The sequence below is a fragment of the Tachysurus vachellii genome, chromosome 25 (assembly GCF_030014155.1).
Source record: "Tachysurus vachellii isolate PV-2020 chromosome 25, HZAU_Pvac_v1, whole genome shotgun sequence".
NCBI classification, from domain to species: Eukaryota; Metazoa; Chordata; class Actinopteri; order Siluriformes; family Bagridae; genus Tachysurus; species Tachysurus vachellii.
The window spans coordinates 1,624,121-1,634,278 of record NC_083484.1 but is presented as its reverse complement, the minus strand read 5'-3'; the positions used below and the strand labels follow the sequence as shown (position 1 = coordinate 1,634,278).

At 42.5% G+C, this 10,158-nt stretch overlaps 1 protein-coding gene across 2 annotated transcripts in view; it reads left to right on the top strand.

The window, feature by feature from the left end:
- Positions 1-445: 445 nt before the first annotated feature.
- Positions 446-10,158, top strand: part of zfhx4 (zinc finger homeobox 4) — a 70,714-nt gene continuing 61,001 nt past the window's right edge. For both annotated transcript variants that reach the window (XM_060861305.1, XM_060861302.1), the window contains exon 1: positions 446-937. The gene's annotated coding sequence lies outside the window, so the exon portion shown is untranslated. The remainder of the gene's footprint in view (positions 938-10,158) is intronic.

Here is a 10,158-nt window from a genome sequence, read left to right as displayed (position 1 = left end):
CTGATCATCTCTAACATTTTATTTGTGAGCTGGAAATATTTTGCTGTTTAAAACGCGCATGTGTGGCTCAATCCGCCTCGGCTTGCATGCTGATTTTTTTTCCCCTCTCCGTATAACAACGTCATCTTTTTTTTAAGCAGTAATGACTTCTAAAAGTGCTCTTATTGTTGTAGAGGATGTTCATCAGATTGCTGTTGGTGTTTGCCCACCACCATCTCCATGGCCCCCCCTTTTGACCGGACGTAGGTATCGCGATAGTCTGAATCTCCTTTACCAAGTTGCACCAGCGCGTCGTTTGCAATGCGGAGACTGTTGATCACCTCACTAATTACGCCTCCCTCTCTCTCTCTCTCTCTCTCTCTCTCCCTCACTCTCCTCTCTCTCTCTCCCTCCCTCCCTCTCCCTCTCTCTCTTTCTCTCTCTCATTACCAGAGTGCATATCGGGAATAGACACACACAGACATGCGCACTCAACTTAATCAGCCATTTTTTTTCCTTTAAAAAAACAGGGCTTAAACCGTAATAATTAGCCGAATAAAGACATATCGGATTTTCATTTCCGACCCTCCTTTTTTCCCTGAGACCCCCCTCTCTGTCGCCACACAACCGAAAGCGCGAGGCGGCCGTCGGCGCGGCTTTTACCGAGCGGACCCAGAGGATCGACTCGCTCTCTAACGCTCTCTCTCTCTGTCTTTCTATCTATCTATCTATATATCTATCTGTATATCTATCTTTTTTTCTCAGCCGGTCCTTATTTACGGCTGGGTATACGTGGTTTTTTTTTAATCATTTTTATTTTTTTTTTCCAAAATACTTGGAGGATTATTGAGTTTTTCTCCTTTTTTTTGTTACCAACTTTCGCTCTCTTTGGATGTGATTTCTTCGAAAAAGCAGAACATTTCGCGAGAAGGAGCGGAGGAAGCTGCGGGGGGGACGAGTAAGTTTATTCTACAACTTTCATGGAGTAGTTGGTGTAAGATTCGGGTCAGACAGGATATTGATCTTTTCTTTTTTTCCCCCTTTAAAGTATAGCGATATTCAGCGGTCTAACATCGGGTTGTACTAGTTGCCCTGTTTAAGAGCTGTCACGGAGCTGATACCCCGTTGCTTCGACTGACACCACGGAACTTTTTTTTTTAGCTTAAAATACGCACTTGATTTTTTTTTTTTTTTTTTTTTTTAAAAAGTCCAATCTTGATGTTCACCTTCTGATCCGCTTTGACTTTGTGTAGATGAGGGTTAAATATAGCAGGACGCACAAACAGTGCGCTTTTGTGCCACATGTGTGATCTAACCGTGTCGCTTCTTCAACAACACAGAGTTGCACCATGTTGGAGAACCAAAGAACCCTTAGAACAGGAGACTGAGACCAGGCAATTCCACACCGCTTTTGACATACACACACACACACACACACACACACCAAACAGTTCCTGGTGTGTTTCTGCGTCCTAACAATGTAGTTCCATGTCATTGTTTATACCTGCCGTTCCGGTGCCCTGTAGAAAAGATAGAGACGAAGCCACACAGGGGGGGAAATAACGCGAAAAACACGCGTGGACTTGCTTTGGAGGAAAAGCAAGAATTCGGAGAAATCCCAGATTCAAAACCGGACCGCGACGTTTCTCTCTCTCTCTCTCTCTCTCTCTCTCTCTCTCTCTCTCTCTCTCTCTCTCTCTCTCACACACACACACACACACTCACACACACGCGTGTTGATCAGCGCCGCTTCCGTGTTTTTAGGGTAGGCTACCATTTCTCTTTTTGTTTTCAGTTCCATCCTCTTGTTCCGTGGAGGCATCTCGCTGCTTTCCCCTTTACCGTTATTACGTTACTGCGTTACTGCGTTATTCTCTTCAGCTTTACACGCCTCAAGTTTTCAGTGGCTGTGTTTTACGAGACCGGGTTTAGAGATCCAAGGATGGAGTCAAGTGTGTGTGTGTGTGTGTGTGTGTGTGTGTGTGTGTGTGTGTCGTTGCTTGCGGGCCAGTTTGAGGTTCTCGGCTCCGATTGGAAACGGGGCGACGGTGACACGCCGGGATCGATGAAGAGAGCGCAGGATAAAAACCGGCAGAGAGTCGGGAGTTGGGCTGTGTTTCAGTGTGTGTGTGTGTGTGTGTGTGTGTATATGTGTGTGTGTGCGCGCGTGTGTGTGTGTGTGACTGAGAAAATCGGTGTGTGATTGTGTTTTGCGCTTTCTACATGATCAAAAAACGCTCATGCTTAATGGACGGCACGGATATAATCTTTAACTTTATTTATCTCGTTTTTTTTTAAAAAAACCTATTTCTTTTTCTAACCTGCGTTAAGCGAGATCAGTTTATTCTCTATATAAACGCTTTAAAAATAATAATAATAATAATAATTCTGTATTTTGTGTATTTTTAGATTAAGTTGTAATTCTGGATTGATTAGGATATATTCACAAATGTTCTCGTTTGGATTATTATTATTATTATTATTATTATTATTATTATTATTATTATTATTATTATTATTATTGTTATTATTATTATAATAACAATAATAATAACAATACTTATTATTATTAGTATTATTACTGTTATTATTATTATTATTATTATAAACTCGTTTATTATTTGTACATATTTCAAAATTCTCGATTTCACTAACAAATAAATTTCTGATAGATTTTTTCTGCTATTTTTTTCTTTCTTTCTTTTCTTTTTCTATATCTCTCCGGTTACTGTATTATTCTAAAGATTTTTTTCCCTTGCACTTCTCGTTTACTTTGTGTTATTGTCACAACCTACAGTGTCATTTGTGTACTAACAACAAAATTCAGCTAATTATGTAAATTCAGTCACATCGGATTGTATTTCCATAAACCTTCTTAACACATATGCGAAATGTTATTCAGAGAGGATGTTAATATTTGCTAAAATGCTAGACATTATTATTACATTAGTATATCACATATTTTAGGCACTACAGTATATCTGAGGCACAAAAATAGCCCGTGGATTTGCTCTGAGTACCGTTTTGTCGCTTGGAAATCTGCATATTTTTTAGACAAGGACCTCGTAGAGCGTTTCAGATTAAATCTGTAGAGCTATCCAAACCTGGCTTGTAATGCCTCCTGATATTCAGATGTGTTTCTGAGGTATCCGATTGGCTCAGGGTCGAAAAATGTGTCATTTCCATGAAGCCAGATTGCCCTCTGCCTATACCATATTAATGTGCAAATCAATATTTCAAGGATTAAATTTCCCTTCCTCATATTTTATGGTTTCCACCTCAATAAGTCTCGAGTCTAATGGAAAAGGCCGAATGATTTAAAATCCCCCACAGCAGCGACGGTTGCTACAAGGCTGTTCAACACTGAAAATCCCATGGCAGTGCACAGGGCTCGACAGTTTCTGCCTTTGTGACATTAACACACTCGGCTTGGCTTAGAGGCTCTGCGATGACCAGAGATCTGGTTGAACGCTAAAACACTGCTGTAATAATTAACACACACACACACACACACACACACAGCGTAATGTATGCACATATTTCGGAAAGCACCATGAATAAACAAAAGATGTCCATTCCCTACTGATTTTTTTCCTCCTCCTACGGGAAATGTGTGTAGTGTATATTTTCCTTAAAAGGCCTTTTAAGAAGCACTCAGCAAAAATACAGGTTTTGCTTTAGCACGATATTAAGCATTTAGCAATGGCTTGAAACCTCAGGCTCCGAAAACACAAAAATGGTGTGTTATTACATTTGCGTCTGTGGAAATTCATTACGCTCTGTCCTGTACAGTAGAGCAGTTGAAAGGTTTATTTCTGTTTTCTTTAACCCCAGCGTTATCGTGATCCTCTAAGCTTTCGCTGTCCGTCATCAGGTGTTTGTTTTTTCTCCGTTCCTCCTGCACCATCTGGACTACATTCTGCACAGCTGCATGAATTTCAGATGCGATAGAACATTTTTTTTTCTCCCATTTGTCTCATCTTACACCTTTTGAAGAGACTCGCTTAATTTAGCCTGCTAAAAGAAATCCAGACAGTTGAGGACAAAAGGCCCTTTTAATCTGACCACGGCTGTTTGATTTCCTTAAAGATTTCTTTACCGTCTCAAAATCCGCACATCGTCTCGCATCTGGGTGTGATGTTATGAGGATCTTTTCCTTGTCTGTTTTGCTAAGGAAATGTTTGTCAGTGCGTGTGAGACATGTTTAACTTATACCTGTCAAATCGAACATCAAACATGACTTATTTTTAATTTTAAGGAGGGGGCAAAAAAGCATGGCACTCATCGCTGAGTGCTGGCTCGTCAAGAAACGGGAGTAGTGAGTGATTTGTTTGTGCTTGATGTGGATTTGCCTTGCGCTGCATGTTTAATAAAGACCACCTCTGTCTCTGGGTTTGTGTGTCTGCGGTCCTGATGATTCCACGGACAGCGTTGAGAAAATTATCACATTGTTGGCGGAGGAACTGTGGGGCTTTTGTTGCAGGCCCAATTGAATTTGGTCCGGTTAGGAGGCTGCAGAGCACACTCCGCTCTGGAGAAAGCTGAGAAGTCAGGAGCTGGCTTAATGTATTAAGCAGGGGCCGTTTGGTGTCAGCCCCGAGGCCATTACGGACGAGGCCGAGGCCCCCCTCTATCCCTTCCTCTTCCTCGCTTAGTGGCCGTCTGAAGGGTTAAACGCTCGGATTAGGTTCGGGCTCCGCAGCGCCTGTGGAAAGTGTGAGCGAATGCGTGCAAGTTTCGTGTAATTAGTGCTTAATTATATTAACATATGCAAATTGTCAGCTCAGAGGGTTTGTTCAGCTGGCACAGATCAGCCGAGCACAAACGCCTCATTGTTCCTGGGGCAAATAATGGATTCGGAGTTGGATTGTGGAAACGCATAACCAGCTATCTAATTTAAGTCATACCATAGCAAAATTTCATTAGTCTCTACGGAGACAGGGTTAATTGTGCTGACTAATGGCCCAGTATACAGACACCCCTCCTTTAAAACGAAAAAAACACACATCCCAGAGTAATCCGCCTCACAATGACACTTGTTTATACACGCTTCCCGTGTGTGGGAATTTGCATATGCAAATCTCAGCTCGTGGGGGGGGCGGGTGAAAAAGAGGTGGACTTTCCTTTTTTTTTGCTTGCATCGTTTGTCATGGCGCCTGACGTACGAGCGCAGAGACAACGAGACTGCAGATGTGATCGTCCAACCTGGCAACATTCTTCCATAATTTGTTTCTGATTAAAAGACCAGACTGGATCTCATTCTGCTCGGGCCTTGCAAAGAGAAGGTCGGGTCAGGCAAGAGTTTCCACAGCAACTAAAACTCTCTTCTTTTCCCTTCAGCTAATTAAATAACATTCTTAATGCCTCTCCACTTTTTTTTTTTTTTTTTTTTTTTTTTTTTTCGAGGTGGAGGAAAAAGAATGGCATCTTGAAAAATCTCTAGTTTCCGTTAGCTAGTACTGGGGGAAACCCTCCGCATTGCTAGTACTCCTGCATTAATCCTGTTTTTTGACAGAAATGTAAACTGATATAATTGCTTTTCACTGGGGGGAATGGGGGTTTGTACAAGTGTGAAAGCATCGGAAAAGGATTAGCATTTTTTTGCATAATGCACAGTGGCTTTGAATGGCCCACTGAATGGATGACTGAGTGACTGAGATGAAAGCCGGGAGAAAACGCTGCCTGCCTCTCTCTTTATTTCTGGGCCAGCTCTCCCTAAAGATGCGTTTGTTGAGGACTCGAGACAACAAGCACGCGGCTTCATATTCCAGGAGCCTCCCAAGATGCCTGCAGATTTTGTCATTACGTGAAGTAATATGTATGGTAATGGCCTCCTCTCTCTGCTAGTAAATAGAAGCTCTGGCTGCTTTATGCAGCAGCGTTTAGACACAATAGGAAGGCCAGGCACTCAATATTGCAGGTATTAAATCGCATCGAGGTGTTTTTATTGATAAAATGTGTGTATGTGTGATTATTTTTATATTCCAAAAAAAAAAGGAAAGCGAAATGCTGTATTTAAATAAAAGTCCGTTTGTCTGTTTTATAAACGCGTGTATCTGATTCGATGATGTCATCACGCTGACGTGAAACTTAAACACGTCAAATCGGCTGAAACCTGGAAGTGACGATAGAAAACCCCGTGTGCTGTGAGGACAAAGCGATTTCTTCTTCTTCTCCCAGCATTAATATTTCCAGCAGAGAGACGGAAGTCCGCTTTGACTCCGTCGCGAAGGGTAGCAATGTCCCCCGGTTTAACCCCAGCCCCGTGAAAGGGGAACGCGCCACGGAGAATGGACTCCGTCTGCATTTTTGAAGAGGCCCTTCTCAGTGAGACAGGTCATGCTTTAATGTCTGACTGGACGAGCCGGCGCACTGACACGCTTTACCAGATGTTGACTTGTTGCCAATCGAATGGTGTATGCGCATGAGAGTCCTCCCTCTCTTTGTCCCCTGTAGCATGGATGCTGTTAAAACGCCTCTGCCTTCGTAAAAAAGGAAGCTAATAGAATTACAGATGGCCCCCGACGTGCGAACGCGCATGAGTGATGAGCACACGGGCGTTTTGGACGTTTTTGCGAGCCTTGTTATGGGAAGGCCTTGTTATCGTGAGGAAATGTAATTTCTGTCCTCACTGAAAACTTTCATTATTGAACACGGTTATCTAAATGTTTTTGTTGCTCTTGGTCTTCGGCCAGTAGGGATCGCATTACTTTTTTCTGTCGGCCCCCACGTCTCGTCTAGGAGCTGGGGATTTTTTTTTCCTCTTCTTCTTCTTCTTCTTCTTCTTCTTCTTCTCCTTCTTCTCATGCTTTCTCCCACTTGGCATGAAGCCTCTTGTACAGGATATTAAAAAAAGAGGGAAAGAAAAAAGAATTTTTGTGTGTGTGTGTGTGTGTGTGTGTTGGGGGGTTATAGCGCATGCAACATTCATGCCTTTATTCCAGTTAAAAAGGGAATTATGCGCAGAGATCAACATGATGGACCATGTATGTTAATCATTTGGCCCAGAGCTGTGTATGAAATCCTGCGAGGTTCAGAAAAGAGAGAGAGAAAGAGAGAGATGCTGCACTCGTTTAATCGGAGCGCACCGCCCTCCCCGCTGCCATGGCAGGGAGCTGCTTCGACCAATCAGGGTTGACAACCCAAGCATGGCCTGGATGGCGGGGTTTTCTTTCATTAGCAAAGCCTCCTGACAGCGGAGGATGCTAGCAGCTCAGGGGCTACTTGGCACACACTCGTGTGTGTGTGTGTGTGTGTGTGTGTGTGTGTGTGTTTGGAGCATGTGGACACTACAAGAAATGAGGAAATAATTGTCATTTTCCTGAAACTCGAGCTTTGAGCCTATATTTTTAGTTCTCAGCATAAAACTATATCTTTTTTTTGTCCTTAAAATAAAGAAAATAAAATTGTAAAATTCAGCCGAATTTCACGACCGGAGTCGTCTTCGAATTCTTCGCACTGTTGATCTGTAGCCTGTAATTTTAAACCAGAAGTTTGACGGTTCTCTTATTGACTGTCGACAACAGATTCGTGACACTGTTTGTTTTATGGACGTCGTCATTCTCCTAAATAAGTTCAAAGCCCTTTGCCCTCGTCTGAAGGGGTGCAGTTCGGATCGGTGACCTGCGGGGGAGACGGAATTTCCCTGAAATGTTTGAACATGTGTTCATGCACCTTCTTCTCCAATCCCATCTGCACAGGGCTCTGATTATTCCCTCTAAGAAGAGCGATGAGACCGTAATTGAATATGGATGACCAGTCGTGCCTTATGTAAACAAATAAGTGAGAGTCTGCCCTCATTAATATTCATGAAGCTTAGTTAGCTCAGGACAATGAGCTGGGGATATTAGCCCTGGTCATGCCACATGTGTGTGTGTGTGTGTGTGTGTGTGTGTGTGTGTGCGTTCATGAAGAAACAAGCAGCTTTCCAGACACGATCCCTGCCCGCTGTTTGTGTTTTAGGCCTGAGGTCAGGAGAAGCAGCTGCTGTCTCCACAGAAGTATTTATTTAATGCTAGACTTCTCATATCCTGTCTCACTGCAGCAGTCTGGCATCTGCACTGGAATCGTCTCTAATTATTCGCTTTAAAATGGACACTCGGTTGTGGAGGTGTTGGAGGTGCCACTGTAGCTCACCTTGTCAGCGGCTCTAATGACGGGGCAAGCGATGGAGAAAATGAACGGTTACGTTGGTCCGGTTTGCGTCAAAGAGTCCAGGCAGAAAAAAAAAAAAGAAAGAAAGAAAGAAAAAGAAAAGAACAGAACAGAATAGAGAGGATTGTTCTGAATGATGAAGCATCTTTTTCAATTCTAGTTTTGGCTTTTAGGAAAAGTTTCATTTCCTCTGTTGTTATTATTCACACAGCGACCCTGCGGTAAAGATGTGAATTATCACAGAGAGCGTTGAAAGTTTAGAAGGGTAACAAACAACGATGCTCGGAAATGTATGAAAAAGTAATTAGGGGGAAACTGAGGTCAGTCAGGGTGGGTTTTAATAAAATCAAATCAGAGGCACTATGTAAAAGACATGAAGCTGGGGATGAGGTGGACGGAGGGAGCCGGAGCAGGGGAAAGGATATTATCCACACCAGGCCTTTCCTGTACAGTGAAGGATATGTACAGGAGATATATATATATGTGTGTGTGTGTGTGTGTGTGTGTGTGTGTGTGTGTGTGTGTGGACATTTGATTTTCATTGCAGATTTCTTGCTTATTACTACATGACATTTCACAACAGTACAAATCCTGTGTATTAACTTACTGGACTTTAGAAATAATGTGTTTTCTTTGCTTTAATTAAGTGGCGGTTTTGCTGACGCCGGCTTTGTTTTCTCTTCCAACTTCTCATTGACCTTAAAATCCCCCTAACATCTTATCCAGGCCTTTCCACCAGCCGAGACACATAAAACACAGAGGCCTTCCTTTCTCTGATAATCTTTCAGGCCAGATCGGACCCTCAAACGGCGCAGACGGCGAAAAAAACGGCGTCTTTTTTAACGCTGCTCTTCAATACGGCGACTCGATTAGTTTTCATCCTACATGCCCTTTTCATCTGACGGACAAATCTTTTTTTTACTCCATTAAATTAACGAATTAAACCTTGGTGAAAAAAAGGAGAAAAATGATATTTTAGTGAGTTGTTTATTTCTGGCTCTTTAAGGAAGCAAATGGGACACCGTGACTGATTTGTTGAAGTCGACTGGTCCCGAGCCAGTTGGGTCGGAATGCTGCGTGACATTCGGCTTGATTTGATAATGGAATATTGCGGTCCTAATCTAAGCCCATGCTAATTACATATGACAGTTGTTTGTTTGGAGTGGAATCCAATTAAAATGTACAATTTTCAAACGGAACACTCCATCTCTCACCAAACGAAGCGTCGTCCCCACAAAGGCACTCGAAACTTTTTTTTTTTTATTGCAAAGGGTAAACTCGCAACAGCTGTCAGTACGACGTTTGTTTAAAAAGCAAATGCCTTTGGTCTAAAGTTCATTTGGAGAGCTCTCTAATTAAATATAAGCCCAGACTTTAAGTTAATTAGTAATTTTTTGGCTCCAGAAATGAGAGATATCGTCGGGTCGGCTCACGTCCGTCGTGTCCTGACGTTACGAGCGACTTTATTCGTGTGTTTTGAAATATTTGGGTGCAGAATTCTCCGATTTGTGTCTAGCTAACAGGCCTGGAATGCGTGCATGGATACCTGGCCTGTGATTATGTTTATAATAGCAGATAATTACAGGACTGGGACTCGGAGAGCACCGCCTTTACCGAAGGGCCTTAAACTTTAAACCTTTATTGTTTCTCCTGGAAAAATGACAGTGCAGAAAGGTCAAAATCAGACCAGCAGCTGTAATTAAAAGAAAGCGCCTTGTGCTCATCTCTGAAAGAGACCTTACAAGAGCGATGATGGCAGCACTGGATGGAGTGGAGGCCTGAACACTCGCCTGTAGGAAGAAGGAGCTGGTTAAAGGATAATGGTAAAGACTTAAAGGTTGTTAAATCAGAAAATAAATAAATAAATAAATAAATAAATCAGCTGGATTTTATGATGAGGAGATCACAAATTATGTGATGCAGAGAGAGAGTGTGTGTGTGTGTGTGTGTGTGTGTGTGTGTGTGCCTGAAAGGCATATGGGCCATGTTTGCTCAGTTATCTTCATGCTCTGTCCAACAGCAGCA